Genomic DNA, 16,479 nt, shown 5'->3' with positions numbered 1-16,479 from the left:
CACAATTTAAGGATTTGTGGAAGCTTGGCAGCCTGGGAAGGGAATAGCAAACGAGTGTACAATTTTCTAACCATTGTGGCGCTGTCCATACAAAAGGTGCTGATACGTATCACCATTCCCAGGTAGAACCAGAGGGGCCACAAGCTACCTGCCTTGCCTAGAGGCAAGTGGGATAATTGTTGGGACTTTTCTCCTTCATTTCTCTATAAGGCCCCACAGGACATCCGCTCCTTGCACAGAATAGTTGTTTAAGTGTTTGCTGAATTGAATCGGGAACCGGTAACCTCACATTTAGTGTAAAAGTGGTTTCTATGGTTTCTTCAATGAATGACCATTGGTATACTATACTATTGGGAGGGCAGCTAAGTGGTGCAGTGGATATAGTGTTGGACCTGGAGTCAGGAAGACCTGAGTTCAAATTTGGCCTCAGACACTTATTAGCTGTGTGACCCTGGGCAAATTACTTAATCTTATTTACCTCAGTTTCTTCATTTGTAAAAATGGTCTGGAGTAGGAAATGGCAAACCACTCCAGTATGTCTGCCCAATTAAAAAAACCCAAATGAGGTCATGAAGAGTTGGTCATGACTGAAACAACTGAACAACAACAATAAACTGCTGGGAATACCCTGAAGTAGAAGGCAGGAGGGACATACACTGACCCAGAGGACCACAACATTGTATGATATAACACTATAATCTAGTTCACTAATGATTATTGAATTCTGCACAAGAGGGGAGGGAGACGTTGGTTTTAAAATGAAGGATTTTGACGTCACAGAATCATAGACTTAGTGCTGGAAGGGACATTAGAAATTATATAGTTCAGGGGCAGCTAGTTGGCGCAGTGGACAAAACACTGGCCCTGGATTCAGGAGGACCTGAGTTCAAATCCGACCTCAGACACGTGACACTTACTAGCTGTGTGACCTTGGGCAAGTCACTTAACCCTCATTGCCCCAGCAAAAAAAAGAAAAAAGGAAAAAAAATGAAAATAAAATAAGAAATTATATATTTCAGTATTCTAATTTTACAAATGAGGAAACTGAGGCCCTGAAAGCTGAAATGAATTGTCCAGTGTCGTGTAGCTAGTTTTGTCTGGGCCTTGATGGGAGCCCAAGTTTTCTGATTCCAAATTCAGCACACTTTCTACTGTACTGCATTGGAGGAAAGATTTGCCAATCAAAGGAGAGGACTGGGGAGATGATTTCCTTGTGGTAAGCACATAATCTATTTGAATATAGCATTAAATATAAAACTCCCCCACCATTTCCCCAAAATATTTAGCTTAAGTCCTACTTTCTACATGAAGCCTTTCCTGACACTCCCAGCTGCTAGTACCCTCCCTCCCTAAAATAATTCACATTTCTTTTGTTTACATTTTGTATATATTTATATAGGTCCCTGTTATCTCTCCCAATAATCATAAGCTTCTTAAGAATATGACCCTGGGCAGCTAGGTGGCACAGTGGATAAAGCATTGGCTCTGGATTCAGGAGGACCTGAGTTCAAATCTAGCCTCAGATACTTGACACTTAGGAGCTGTGTGACCCTGGGCAAGTCACTTAACCCTCATTGCCCCCCCCCCCCAAAAAAAAAAGAATATGGCCCTTCTCATTTTTGTCTTTTTATCCTCATGTGCTAGTATAGTGCCTGGCACATTGTTGGTGCTGTTCAGTCATTTTTCAGTCATGCCTGACTCTTTGTGACTAATTTTGGGGTTTTCTTGGCAAAGATACTGGACCGGTTTGCCATTTCCTTCTCCAGCTCGTTTTACAAATGAGGAAACTGAGGTAAACAGGGTTGAGTGACTTGCCCAGGGTCACACAGCTACTAAGTGTCTGAGGCTAGATTTGAACTCAGGAAGATGAGTCTTCCTGTCTTTCAGTCAGGCACTCTATCCACTGTGCCACATAGCTGTCCTCCCTGGCATATAGTAGGTGCTTACTTCGTGCTTGTTGACTGAGTTCCTTATGTCTAGACAAATTCTACCTCCCTGCAACTTCCGCACCTTGTGCCTGAATTTGCCCTTAGAAGCCATACACAGAAAGTCTCATTCATGTGACTATTCTTTAAATACTAGAAGAAATCTTTCATGCCCTCCCCCAACCCCTGCCCATGTTCCCACTTCTTTAGGCTAAATATTCTGAATTTACCTTAATCCTTATATGGTATGGTCTCCCTTTGCTTCCTGTTTGCCTTCCTCTGCACACAGTCCAGTTTGTCCTACCTAAAATGTGGTATCCAGAATTGAACACAATCATCTCTGTGTGGTTTGAGCAGGCAAGAAGACAATTGGACTGTCACCTCCCTTATTGGGAACATGATGCCTCTCAACTAAAGATGCTGCTTTGCTGGTTCCTGACCCATTCATTACCTAGTTTTGACCTCTAATACCTCCACATTGCTTGATTCTTCTTCCTTTCCTAGTTCTGGTTTCCATATTTTATTACTGTCTGTGGCTCTGACACAAGGGTTTTCACATTGCTTTGTTATAACCAAAACTTAGTGACCCAAAAGTCTGTTTCTAGAATGTACAGAAATGGCTGTAACTAACTAACTCAATCAATCAATATTTATGAAATTCCTACTATGGAGGAGCTGATGGGGGGGGGGACTGGAAAAGGGCAGGGATGAGGGAGGACTTGGAGGAGGGATGATCTAAAAATGCTTATTATGTGCCAGGCACTGAACAATTGGAGATACAAAGAAAAAAGCCGGTATTCCAGAGGACACAGTGGAGGACCTGGGTGGTGTTTGGTTGAAACTTTGAGATGTGAGGGTTGAGGGTGATGGGAATAAGGAATCAAGTGATAGGGGATAGGGAATTGGGTTTAAATGATGACCTACAGGAAGGAATTCAGAATCACTAGGATGTGAAGGGCATGACCAGGTATAAGAATGTTTGTCATTGAGTGGAGGGTGCCAGTTTTCTTACCAAATGCAATATTGTTTTGATTCTAGCTCAATGTTTTTAGAAAACTTGAAAGTTCTATTTTGGTTTAAGCTGTTCTGCAAGCACTCTTTTGGTGAAGAAAATAGCCACCTCTGGTAAAAGAGTAGAGTGGTAAAGTCTCATTTAACCAGAATCCTCAACTAACTGGCATTTTGTTAACGAAACTGTCATCAGAGATTCATTAATGAAAAAAACCCCAGCTCTGTGGGGTCTATTCTGGGGTTGATATATTTGACTCACTTTGTTTATCTTTTGCAATGAAAATTTGATATTCCAAGTAACTTCCTCCAAAAGCATGAAAGTTGTCTTTCTCTTCAGCTTCCCACATACAAGCAGGAAAGTAAATGCATACATTTGGATCAATGTTCAATGGCAAAAGTTAAGGGAAATGAGCATTTCTAGAATCTATGATAATCTAGGAATCTAGGACCTATCATATGGAGACTAGTTGAAAGGACTAGGGATCTTTAACCTAGAGGAGAGAAGATTTGAGGATGGTGGGGAGGTGGGGGAAGCTTGGAGATGATATTTTAGGTATTTGAAGGGCTGTTATAGGGAAGAAAGATTAAATAAACTTGATCTGCTTGGCCTCAGAAGGCAGAACTAAAAACAGTGACTAGACATTGTAGGGAAGAAGATTAAGGCTCATTATAAGGAAAAACTTCTTAACCATTAGATTTATTCCAAAGTGGAATAGGTTGTCTCAGGAGGGAATGAATTCCTCCTCATTGGAAGTCTTAAGCAAAGACTGGATGACTATTTTTGGGGGGCTGGGGCAATGAGGGTTAAGTGACTTGCTCAGGGTCACAAAGCTAGTTTAAGTGTCAAGTGTCTGAGTCCAGATTTGCACTCAGGTCCTCCTGAATCCAGGGCCGGTGCTTTATCCACTGTGCCACCTAGCTGCCCCCTGGATGACTATTTAGGATTTATCATGGAAGGAGATTCTTGTTCCTGTATGAATTTGGATAGATAGGCTCTGAGATGCTTTTCAATTCTAAAATTCTGCAATATTTTCTTTAAAAGACATATTACATGTTCTCTCTTTAATTCTATTAACCAGAATGTTCCATCCTCCAACCAGTCTGATTCATCAAAGTCAAACTGTATTTGGGTTTGTTTTGAGGTTTGGTAAATTAGTTTTGTCCCTTGACTTTGTTCTTTGGTTGAAATCCTCAGCATGGAGTGGGGTACGTTTGTAATGATGCTAGTTTGTTTTCCAATTTATGTTTACATAGATAATTTTTGTATGTATGCCTATACAGGATTTCAAGAAATAATAAGTTTATTGGAAAGGAGAATTGAGGGAAAATTTGTGGGAAATGGTGGGGAGAGAGAGAATAACAAGTTGATAGGGGTTGGGGTTGAAGGGAGAAGGCAATGCATGGAGGTGATGGGAGAGTCATAGAATTTTGCAGTTGGAAGGACCCTTGGGGACTATTTAGAGTAACCTTCACCTGAAAAAGAATCCCCTTATCTATATCCCTGACAAGTGGTCATCCACCTTTTCTTGAAGGTGCTCAATGAGGTTGAACCCATTACCACCCAAGGTCTTCCCAGTGCCTTTATTTTGATGGGTGGCAGGGTGAAGGGGAGGGGAAGAACAAATCATTGGGATATGGGGTAGGAGGAGAAAAGCTTCCATAGGGCAAGGTGGTACAAAAGAGATTTGCTTGCTTCCTAAGTAGTAAGGGCAGAGGGTAAATGTTATTTTTCTTTCTGTATCTCTTTTTGCTGTATCTGTGTTTGTAATAAAAAGGAATCAATAAAATTCAGCGCATTTCTCCCATGAGTGTTGGTGCTTTGGGGTTCAGAAAAGAATGTTTTCTGGCTATCAGGGCTGTGACTGGTGAGGGCTCTGGAATAATGGGACACTAGTCAGCTGAAAGGGCATGAGGGATCACAGATTTTACAACATGGCAGACAGTTGAAGGTGCCAGTGAAACACTACAAATTGCTTTGCGAACAGAATGATCCCCAGTTGAGATTAGATGGAAGAGACTGAAAAATGTATCCCTGAAGTATTTTCCATGCTGGGTTTACTAGAAAACTATATTCGTATCTCTTTAAAACTTGTTCTACATCAACCAGTGAATTAACAAGAATTTATGAAGTGCCTACTATGTAGTTCAAAAGGTGTCAGATGCTGTAAATACAAAGAAAATAGTGAAAACTTGTCCCTACCTTTACAGAGTTTATTGTTTAGTTGGGGATAATGTGTACATATATAAGTATATTAAAATACACTTAAAATACATTCAAGGTGATGTGGTAGTGGTGGGTGAGGTATTAGCCCCTGGTAGGATCAGTAAACTCCACTGGCTTTCTACTCCCTCTAGGATAAAATGTAAAGGAAGGAAACAAGCATTTACTAAGTGCCCACTATGTCCCAGACAGTGTGTTAAGAGCTTTTACAAATATTATCTCATCTGATTCTCACAACAACCTTGGGAGGAGGTAAGTGCTATTATTATCCCCATTTTAGAGATAAGGAAACTGAGGTAAATAGAGGTTAATTGAATTGCCCAAAGTCAAACAGATACTAAGTGTCTGAGGCCAGATTTGAACTTGTCTTTCTGATTGCAGGCCCAATGCTCTATCTATTGTATCACCTAGCTACTTCTAATTTTAGTATCTTTATGTTCTCAAAGATTTAATCTAATTTGATGTAATCTAGACTTTAGGATGAAGTTTCTAAATTTTTTTACAACTGCCCTGCTCTGGTTGGCATTATGTTGATGGTGTGATTTGAGGCCAAGGGCTCCATTGACAAAAAGAATCATGAAGTCATTGCCTAAGATTGATGAGAGATGATCCCAATTTTATCATCATCTAAAACTGGTGCATAACGAAAGCATTTCCATTGCCAATCCATTTCATGCTCACTCATGCTTTACCCGCTTTTGTGTCCAGTGCCGTCTGTAACAAAGCACTCCTCGCAGGTGGGGTACTAGTATTTCTGATTTGTTCTAGCGTAACTGGTCTTCTTGTGGCACTGGGGCAGGAAGGAGGACCATTCACTTTGCCAGCCTCTGTGTTAAGCCGATCAACCCTTTGGTTTTGACTAGGGTCAACCTGCAACCTTATACCACCACATCTGTTTGATTGACTGTTTGGAGTCATTATATCCATGAACCATGGTGCTAACTCCTAGTGGTATCACTAATCCCCAATTCACTGACATTTCAGGGTTCCTGCCAGGTCTCAGAGCATACGAAGTCCCCACTGAACTTCTGGACCCCACTGGACCCCATCCTCCTCCTGGCATTACTCTGATTTGCTGTTGCTATACTTCTGCCTCATCCCCTGCCCTCTTATAGGTAATGACTTGAATTTTAAGGGGGTTATTTTTTATTATTATCATTGATCCCCATTACCCCACTAAACCACTGCCAGCAAACAGGAAACACTTCCCCGTTCACTTTCTTTCTTTTGTTTTCCCTGTTCACTTTCAAAATATTTAAACCCCTTCTCCCCAACAAAAGGATCTAAACATTTAGAAAAATTGCCACATGTTGCTAATTATATTTAACCCATTTCAGATATTCCAATCTGGGTACTTTACATGAGTACCTTACCAAAAAAGCAGTTAATCCATGACATAGTATGGCCCACCAGTGCTTAGGTTAGTTAGCACTTAGCAAGTAGAGGCACCTAATAAATATTTATTGACTGACTTTATTATTGACTGATGGTTTAAATGGTTTAAAGTCTCTATCCAACATCACTGAATATAGTTTGTTCTATCTAAATCAGCAAGTAGTCCTTGTAGAGGCTTTTGGGCGGAACATGGAAACAATCTCTTTGAAAAGAACTAAGGTTTATGGTGGCATTTTTTAAAAAAAGGGATTCTGGCTGGTCTTTCTTTTTCCCACCATGAAAGTTGTACCTATGTTCCTAGAGTGGGAAAAAACAGGTTAGAAAAAGTGTCCCATGTAAAGTGTACCTGAATCGAGATATTACAGTAGATTCTATAAAGGGTAAAAGCCAACTGGCATGCTTCATCAGCAGAAGATGACCCTAAAGGCTGCAGGATTGATGGATGGGAAGTAAGAACAAAAGGGAAGGATAAGAAAACAGGTTAACAGGGAAGGTGGGAGGCAAAGAGAGACAGAAGGACAAGGGGGAAGGAGACACAGTACTGGGTAGCTATGTTCCTGGGTATCCCAGACTGAGGTAGAAATGAGATGTGTACTCTGAGGAGCACTTGTACAGATGTGAAACAGATGCTGTCTTCTCACAGGACTTTCATAGGTCCTCAAAGATCTGTTTCCAATAAATATGATAATCTAAGAAAAATTTATGAATATTTATGAAAATATAAATTGCCCAGATTAACAGGAGAAAAAATTAAATGCTTAAATAAACCCATCTTAGAAAAAGAAATTGAACATCAATGAACTCCCTAAGAAAAAATCCCCAGATCCAGATGGGTTCAAAAGTGAATTTCTAGTATTTCTATATATTACCAGCTGTGAGAAAAATAATGGGTTTTGGGATGCCCAGAGGCCCCACTCTGCTCATGGACCACCCTCAAGTCCAGTAAACCAATAGATTTGAATAATACTAGCCAATTAGCTTTGAGCAGTGTGGAAGAGCCACCTCTCCTCTGGACCCAGAGGAAGCTTACAGACAGACACGCTCTTGGATGCGTAGGTGATGGGGGACTTGGAGAAAGAAGCTAGATAGGCTTTCTTAACTTTCTGAGCCAATTGTTCTCTCTTTACTAATATTTGGTATGCTTCAATAAATGCCCCAAACTGGTGCTAAAGCTTCTAATTTATAAGTAACAAATATATTAGAAACTCCAGCTAATTTTCCCTAAACTTGGGACAGAAATAAGGCAACCACATATAATTTCAAATTCCACACAACAAAGCCCAACAGCAAGAGATAGAAATGGAAATTCCATTTAAAATAACTGTAAGCAACATAAATACTTGCAAGTCTACCTTCCAGGTCAAAGGTCTATCTCTTCCTTCTTTCCCTCATGTTGCTGATTGTATCAGAAAATAAATTGTGGAAATGGTCAAAAAGACTTATGAAAAAGAGAGCTTCATTCCACTCATCTTCATTATAATCAAATTCCAACAACTTGAGAACCTGTGATGAGAACTCTGGCTAGTTATTGCCTTTTGTAACAGTGACACCAGCAGTCAGGGGTTCAGATGCTTTAAGTTTCTGGGAACAGCCAGTCAAGAGAGATTAGTTAACAGGGATGTTTTTCCTTGGGTTCTAGTAGCTGTTTTCTTTGTTGTAAATCCATTGCAGAAAGTATTCATTCAATGCCCTAGATACTTTCCGTTGGGACTTTTAATTCCTTGAGAGAACCAATGTAGCACTTGGGACTGTCTTTTGTTTCACATTCTCACTGTAGGACTAACCTCCTTTCTTTTCTGTTCATACATATCCTTAAGACTGTCTTTTACCTCTCTGTACCTTAGTGGGCTCATCTGTAATGTGAGAAGATTGGGCTAGATTTCCAAAATAAGACCTATGTGGCTCATTCCTTGGGAACAAGGAATGAGAGATCAAGCTATCAGAGGGTAGGAAGATGGCTCACATCCTACCTCTTCTCACCCCCAGCCAATCATGGGCTTGTTTCCAACACTTCTCCACCCATCCCTCTCCCATGACTGACCTCCTATGGTAGCACCAGAGGTGGTCTTTTCCACCTTCAACAGCTACAAAAAGGTCCCCCTCCCCTCCTTTTCATTTTTTGGTGGGAATGAATAAGCAATATGGCATAAATAACCATGGATGGTATTGATTATACTATACTATTGTACTATCTTCTCCCTAAAATCTACCTGTCTTCTGAACTTTCCTATAAGCATGAATTTCCTGGTTCCCAGATTCTTATGGTCTTCCATATCCTTGACTCTTTAATCAACTGAAACAGCTTTACTCACTGTAAGATCACTCATGAGATCTCTTATATCTATCCCCTTCCCTCTACCAACAAAGCTACCACCTTAGTTCAAGTCCCAATCATCTCTTGTCTAGATTATTTCAATGGATTCCTAGTTGGTCTCTCTGCCTCAAGTCTCTCCCCATTTCAATCCATCCTCTATACTCCTGTTTAAGTGATTTTCTCTAAGTGCAAATCTGACCATATCACTCTCCTACTCAATTCACTTCAGAGGTAGGATAAAATATAATCTATTTAGCTTTTAAAGCCCTTCACAGCTCAACCCCTATGCATTTTTCCAGATTCTTTCTATGTTACTTCCCCATCTATTCTGTGTGATCCTGTCAAATTTATCTTCTCTGTTCCTCACAAATGACACTCCATCTCCTCTTATTCCCCCATACCTAGAATTCTCTGCCTGCTTATACCTACCTCATAGAATCTCTCTCTTTAAGATTCTGCTCAAATATCACCTTCTCCATGAAACTTTTCCTGATCCCCCCAGTTCTAATTGCTTCTACCCTTACTTACCCTAGGATTAGTCATCTTGTATTTATCCTCTTTGTGTTTATTCTGTATATGCCAATATTAGAAATTATAAGAAAGGATTGCTTAATTCATTATATTTGCACTCCCAGTTCCTAGCACAGTGCCTGGCACATAGAATACATTGAATAAATACTTAATGATTGATTGATGGATTGCCTTGAGCTCTCCATGACCTGCTCAGCTCTCTAAAACTGTAAGTTACAGAGAAGTTGCTGATCTAAATTATTGGAAGGAGTTTCCTCATTGGGAATTCCCCATACCAAAGCAGTGATAGTTCTTGACCTGAAAAAAAAGAAAGAAAAAGAAGATTCCATGAGGTTGTTAGTGGGATGAAAACATCAGTCTCCTTACCCCGTGTCTGTGCTCTTTCCATTACACAAAGCTGACCATATTATCCAAAAACTCCTTGCCAAGGATGGAGTAGGAATTAAACTGGATACTAACTACAAAGCCTTCTTATGGAGACCTCTCAGTAAAACCCACAGTCATGTGAAAGAATGAAAAAAAAAAAAAAGCAAACCTACCCCAGTATGGAACGTTGAACATCACGTGGGCAAGTGTAGTATTTGTTTTAAAGATCAGAGTGAATAAATTTTTTGTTCCAAGGATCTGCAGTGCTTTGTTTAGGTTACTGGCAGCCTGCCACCCTATGACCTCATTGGAACCCCCCCTCCCCCCAGAGTCTTAGTTTTCTCACCTTTAAAATGAGGATGATGATGCCACCTTCTTGGAGTTATGAAGAAAGCACTTTACAAACCCTAACATGCAGGACAAATGTGAGTTGTAGGTATCTTGCAAACAAAATCTGGGTTTATTGTGACTGCTTGAGAATTCCACCATTAAGTTAAATTGGCAAATGCAAAATGTGAGTTTCTTGGTAGATCAGAGTTGTCTGAGTGGTGAGCTTATCTCTCCCTCTTTCCTTATATCAGGAGGACTGTTGGGAATTATGTAAGTATTTTCTTCAGGATAGGTCCCTTTGATGACAGCCTCAGGATAATAGGGTTTGTCTGTTCCTAGAATACCGTGCGTAGTTCTAGTCACTGTGACTCACAAAGAATTTGAAAGAAGTTGTTTTAAGAGCTGCAAAAGGAAATTCATCAACACTTCATTTATTTGCATCTTCAGGAATCTAAAAATCTGTTTTCTAGACAATTTCAATTTAACTTTTGAAATTCAAGTTTTGGTAAATTAATCAGTTTAGAAAAAAATCTTTCTAAAATATATTGACTAAAGCAAAGAACTGCGAACAAGGTAGATGCCCTTTGACTGGGGAATGGTTGAACAAAGTATAATATGTATGAGTGGGATCAAACTTCCTCCACTCCATTTTAGCCTTGATACCTTAACTAAGACTATGTATCAGTCCATCAATCACTCTTATATTTTAAACTAAGTGCAAGAAGAAATAACAATAACAGTCTCTTCAGATAGGTGAGGAAACTTGTCTGTGCCTGATAGATTGGCTATAAGTGACCAAGCTAGTTAGATCTGGATTCATTCAAAAAGTTAGAGCAAGGGTAACATTAAAGTACCCCCTCCCCCCAAAAAAGAACTACTTGGGTAGAAAATGAGAGGCCTTGTCTGTGACTTCTACCCCTTTTTCTGACCCCTTGGACCAAAGAGAATATTGTGCAGTTTGAAAGGTCCAGAGAATATTGACCCACCTCTCTTCCCTTCAGTGTCTGAGCTGTGACTGATGGCAGTGTCTTCATATGGTGCTAATTCAAAACTCCACAAGGAATCCAGCCAGGAAACTACACTATGTCAAGGGGAACTTCTTTAGCATCCCATGAATGGAATAGGATGTTCGGCAGCTGGGAGCAGAGTTATCCCTTTGCCACATGTTCTCACTAAGATTGTGCTCCATCTCCCCTAGACTCTATGTACTTGTGGGAGGGTGAGTGTAACAGGTTTTTTTTTGGGGGGGGGTGGGTTATACTAATTGCTTGTACTGTTCTGCCTGAGTGAACACCCCTTCCTAAAACTACTTAAGGGTAACTATCATGATTGGCAACTGATAATCTTGGGTGGAGAGCACTTGTTGGCTCCATTCCCTCAAAGGTGCTGTTAGATCTCTGAGAGAGAGATTCAGTCTTGTTCCAGGACCTGAGATACCTCCATGAGAGCAGAGTTTGGGATAAGGATCCTCAACGTTCACATGGGTTTTATGTGAACATAACATGATATTTTTATGCTATAGGAAATGACAAATATGGAGAATTTAGAGAAACTTGGAAATATTTGTATGAACTGATCCAGAGTGAATTAAACTGAACTAGAAAAGTAGTATATGAAGTGACCACATCATTATAACTGAAAAGATTACTGAAAGGAAGCTAAAGTCTGAGTTACTGAAAAGCCAGTGAGGGTTAGGAAGAATAGATAATGAAATATACCTATCTCTGCTTGGCAGAGAGTAGGGCAGAATTTTGTATGCATGACCAGATGGGGTTACTCTATTTGGTGTTTTAGCTTAATAGTTTTTTGTTGTTTTGAGGGAGGAACTGATTTTTTTTTGGTGGGGGATGGGAGGAGGGGAGGTATAATAGCAGGAAGGTATTTCCAAAAGTAACTGTGATATAAAAACAAAAGGCCCTAATCAGATTTTTTTTGAAAAGATGACTTGCTTAGTTTCTTGCCTTCTCAAGCAAAGCACATCAAATATGTTTTGACCTTTCTTAAATGACTCAGCATGATTATGATGAATACCAGTCATTAGACTGTATTCTGTGTGATACAGTAATGGCCTTAGGGGGTTATCATAGTGTGTGTGTGTGTGTGTGTGTGTGTGTGTGTTTGCCCCTTTACTAAATGAGCCCAGACTTCTATTTGCAATTCTCTAATCCCTTGTTCTGCTGTCAGCTGTCAGTGTGCCTGTCCTCATCTTCGCTGCTACCTTACTTTACAGATAATTATCTAACTACAGTCCTGAACATGGCTCAGTCTCTCCTTGTATGTCAATTCCATGGCTTTGTGATAGCCTTTTCCCCCACGTACTTCTGGGTATGTGACTATGCTGCACATGACTGAGATCTCTGGCTGGCTGACCTTTGGGGTTGATACAGTGTTGGAACAAGTACGATAGAGGAGGCATCAGTAGGACTCTCTATTCTGAAAGATGGTACAAGTGTGAAAATATGTGTAATTTTAGCAAGGTTCTCCATAAATTGGACCAGATTTGTGAGAGAGAGCATGGCATGGTAAATAGAGAAGGCCAGCCTTGGAGTCAGGGAAGTATGGCTTCAGTTTCTGACTCTAATACATTCTAGCTATGAGAGAGCAAGTTAGCAAGTCACTTCACCCCCCAACATCCCCAAACCACCATCTGAGATGCTCGGTTCCAGATAAGTTGCTGATCTGTATCGATGAAGGGAGTGCCAAATATTCCTAAAAGAAAGTCAAGGTGAAGCTCCTCCTGTTCAGTGTAAATCCTGGATGACAATACTTTCTCTCTCCAAAATGGTCCCATGAAAACTGTCATGTTCTCTTTTGTTACCAGCCTCAGAGACGCAGTGCTGGCCAGGTGGTACCACTGGGTTTCTTTAGGTTCTTTTGCAGGGGCCAGATTGCCCCTATTCCCCAGAATTGGGATCCATGAAGAGAAATTTCTTTCCCATCCACTGAGTGTCTTCATTTAGCCCCTCCTGCAAGTGGAGTATCAGTGGTTAGTGCTCCGATATACCTTTCAGGGAAGAGATATGAATAGTGAGGTATAGATAGGCAAATCTGGGGGAATCTTGTCTTTCTTCCCAGTTACAGGATGGAGGAGGCATGGGAAGAAAGTAGTTGGCTTGAAAAAAAATAAACCCGGGGGTTTTGGTGACCTGCACGCTCAATATGAGTCAGCAGGATGATGTGGCAAGCAGAAAATAAACAAACCAGCCCTAATGAAATCTCAAGCTGCATTGAGAGAGCTTCCAGGCATAGCTTCCAGGAATAAGGAGTTGGGAATCCTGCTTCCCTCCCTGATCAAACCACATCTGGTGAGTCAGTCAATCAACAAACAATTGATTAGGCATTTGGTTCAGTTCTAGGTGCCACAGTTTAGGAAGGGCATGGATAAAATTGAAGAGCATCTATGAGAGGGAAAATTAGGATGGGAGATGGCGTTGAATCTCTCTGCTTTGAAGTTCACTAACAGACTTGGGGATAGAAAAAAAAAGATGACTTCTCTTTATGGGGTGGTCATGATGGCTGGCTGTATTTAAAGATTTGAAGGGCTTTTGTCAGGTGGGAAAGGAATTCCATTTGTTCTTAGCTCCAGAGAGTAAAACCAAGAGTTAAGAGGCCAATTAAAACTTGACGTCAGGGGCAATTCCCTAACAATTGGAGCTGTTCTCCAATAGAAGGTGCTGCGTCTGGAGGTGATGAGTTCCCTGCTTGCTGCAGGTCTTCAAGCAGAGCCTGGGAGGTCACTTGTTGAGTGGGTCATGGTGGGGAGACCTTTGGGGCATGGTTTGGATATAGAAGGGCACAGAGGTCCCTCCCATCTCTCAAATTCTGATTCTGTGGTTGCATCATTTTGTTTGTTTGTTTGTTCTTGTGGGGCGATGAGGCTTAAGTGACTTGCCCAGGGTCACACAGCTTGTAAGTGTCAAGTGTCTGAGGCTGGATTTGAACTCAGGTCCTCCTGAATCCAGGGCCAGTGCTTTATCCACTGTGCCACCTAGCTGCCCCTGGTTGCATCATTTTGAAGGAATCTGAGGTCTCTTGTTTAGTGTCTCTCACAAAAGTGCAGCATTTGTGAAAAAAATCCATTGTCAACTTAAACGTGTTAGTGTGTCATTTAGAGCAGAGGCTACGAATCTTACTTTGTGTCTTGGGCCTCTTGGGCAGCCTGAGGAAGCCTATGGGCCTCTTCTCAGAACCTAGTTTTAAAACAGAATTGCGAAGGAAATCAAGTACGTTGAAATACAGTGATCAAAATACTTTAAAAAAAAAAGTTTATGGACTCCTGGTTAAGAACCCCTGTTTCCTAAAGTCAGATGAGGGTGATGTGCCACAAGAGGGTTTTTTCCTAATTCTGCCTGCTGCCTATGGTCCTGCTGTACCATTTACTCCCTGAGCCTGTCTTATGTGCTGTTTTCCTTCACATCTAACTAGGGTAAGGGCTGAAGGGTTGCACATTTTCTCTCAGTATAAAATGCTTTGGGATGGCTCTTGTCTTCTAGGAGGTTGCCAATTGCTTATTAGATTTATCCTAATAACTGTCTTAGTTACCCCTGCTGGTGTGATTGGTCTGTAATTGACAAAGCTATTCCCCTTTTCTGTTTAAAAATATGATCCCCTTTTTAATCCTTGGCGACTTGTCCTGTGTTTCATCCCTAGTCTCTTTCTTTTTCTTTTTCGGGGCAATGAGGGTTAAGTGACTTGCCCAGGGTCACACTTACAGCTAGTGTCAAGTGTCTGAGGCTGGATTTGAACTCAGGTCCTCCTGAATCCAGGGCTGGTGCTTTCTAGTCTTTTTCTAAATGCAAGTACCCCCTGTCCCGTGAAGTCTCTTCTAACCCCACCTCAGCTATTAGAACTGCCCCTGCCATTACCTTGGATTTATTTTGTATGTAATACACACATATCTATTATATGTATATATGTATGTCTATGTGTGTGTGTGTAGCTTACATTCTCTCTAAGGGGAGACATTGACACACAAGTATATATAAAGTTACACACACACATACATATATGGAGTTTATATTCATTGGGGGGGGCAGCTAGGTGGTGCAGTGGATAAAGCACTGGCCCTGGATTCAGGAGGACGTGAGTTCACATTCAGCCTCAGACACTTGACACTTACTGGCTGTATGACCCTGGGCAAGTCACTTAACCCTCATCGCCCCACCAAATAAATAAATAAAATAAAAAATATATTCTGTAGGGAAGACAACACGGATACATAAGTTTGTATATATGTAGGTACTTAAATATACATATTTTATATTATATATTTTACATATGAATATAAATTTCAAATATATATATATATATATATATATATTTATGTATAGATGTATGTGTGTGTTGTGTTGTCTCCCCCTCCTCCAGGGCAAGGACTGCCTCATCTGTGTCTGTCCCCTCACCCAGATCCCAGTGACACATAGACTCTGCATGCTCGTTAGTTGCTTTATAATGGCTTCTGCTGTAGGACTTGAATGGAGAGCCTGCTTTTCTCTACTCTAGGACATTAAACAAAGCTCAGATAGTCTCCTTCTTATGGTCCCACTCTATATATTTCAACCCATCAACATCCTTCCTAAAATATGATACCCTGACCCGAACGCAGCATTCCAGATTGTCGTCTGACCAGGGCAGGGTGAATCAGATGGATCACGTTGCTCCTTCTGGACACTTTCGCCCCCTCATAGGAGGCACGGTTGGTTCTGTATGTATCCCTCCAACGCTAGTCAAGCCTAGGCTAGAACCCTCACCTTCACTGGGGCCCCACAACTAAAGTGAGGATGGAAGAAGGCCGTAGAAGAGCAGTAGCCCAATTAATGCTCTGAAAAATAGTGACTACCGAGAAACCAAAAGGAGCCAAAGGGAGCTGGGTCTAATCGTTCCGGAGACTAGACTTGGGTGAGACTCACATTTGTCACAGGGCCTCATAGCCTGGATGCCTTGCTGAAGCTATCACAAGATGCAATGGGCCCCACTTGCAGCAGAGGGGATTTAGGACAGACTTTCGTTGTCACAGGGGCCGTCAGCTACTGGGATGTAAGGCCATGGGAGGGGACAGAGGCTGTCTTTTTCGGTGATGCTGGAGGACTTCAAGTACTGTGAAGTGGTTTGAGGGCAGCCCAGCACTTGGGGGTGACGGGGATATAGGGGGATGGTCAGCCTTGTGATTAGATGGGAATGCATTTCTGAACATGTAATGTCAGGTGAGGAGTCAACAGCATCTGTGTGGGGAAAAGGAACTCATTTTCACACAACCTTACTGGCCTTTTTTAAGGAAGGAGGGGCAGAGTAGTAGAGGAGGGCCCCCACTTTGCCAGCAAAGCTTTTTCTGAACCTTGGTTAACAGAAGGATAAAAGCATTGATTTCTGGAAGGGCATAGGGATCT

This window comes from Dromiciops gliroides, chromosome 3 (assembly GCF_019393635.1).
Source record: "Dromiciops gliroides isolate mDroGli1 chromosome 3, mDroGli1.pri, whole genome shotgun sequence".
NCBI classification, from domain to species: Eukaryota; Metazoa; Chordata; class Mammalia; order Microbiotheria; family Microbiotheriidae; genus Dromiciops; species Dromiciops gliroides.
This window is presented reverse-complemented; position numbering follows the sequence as displayed.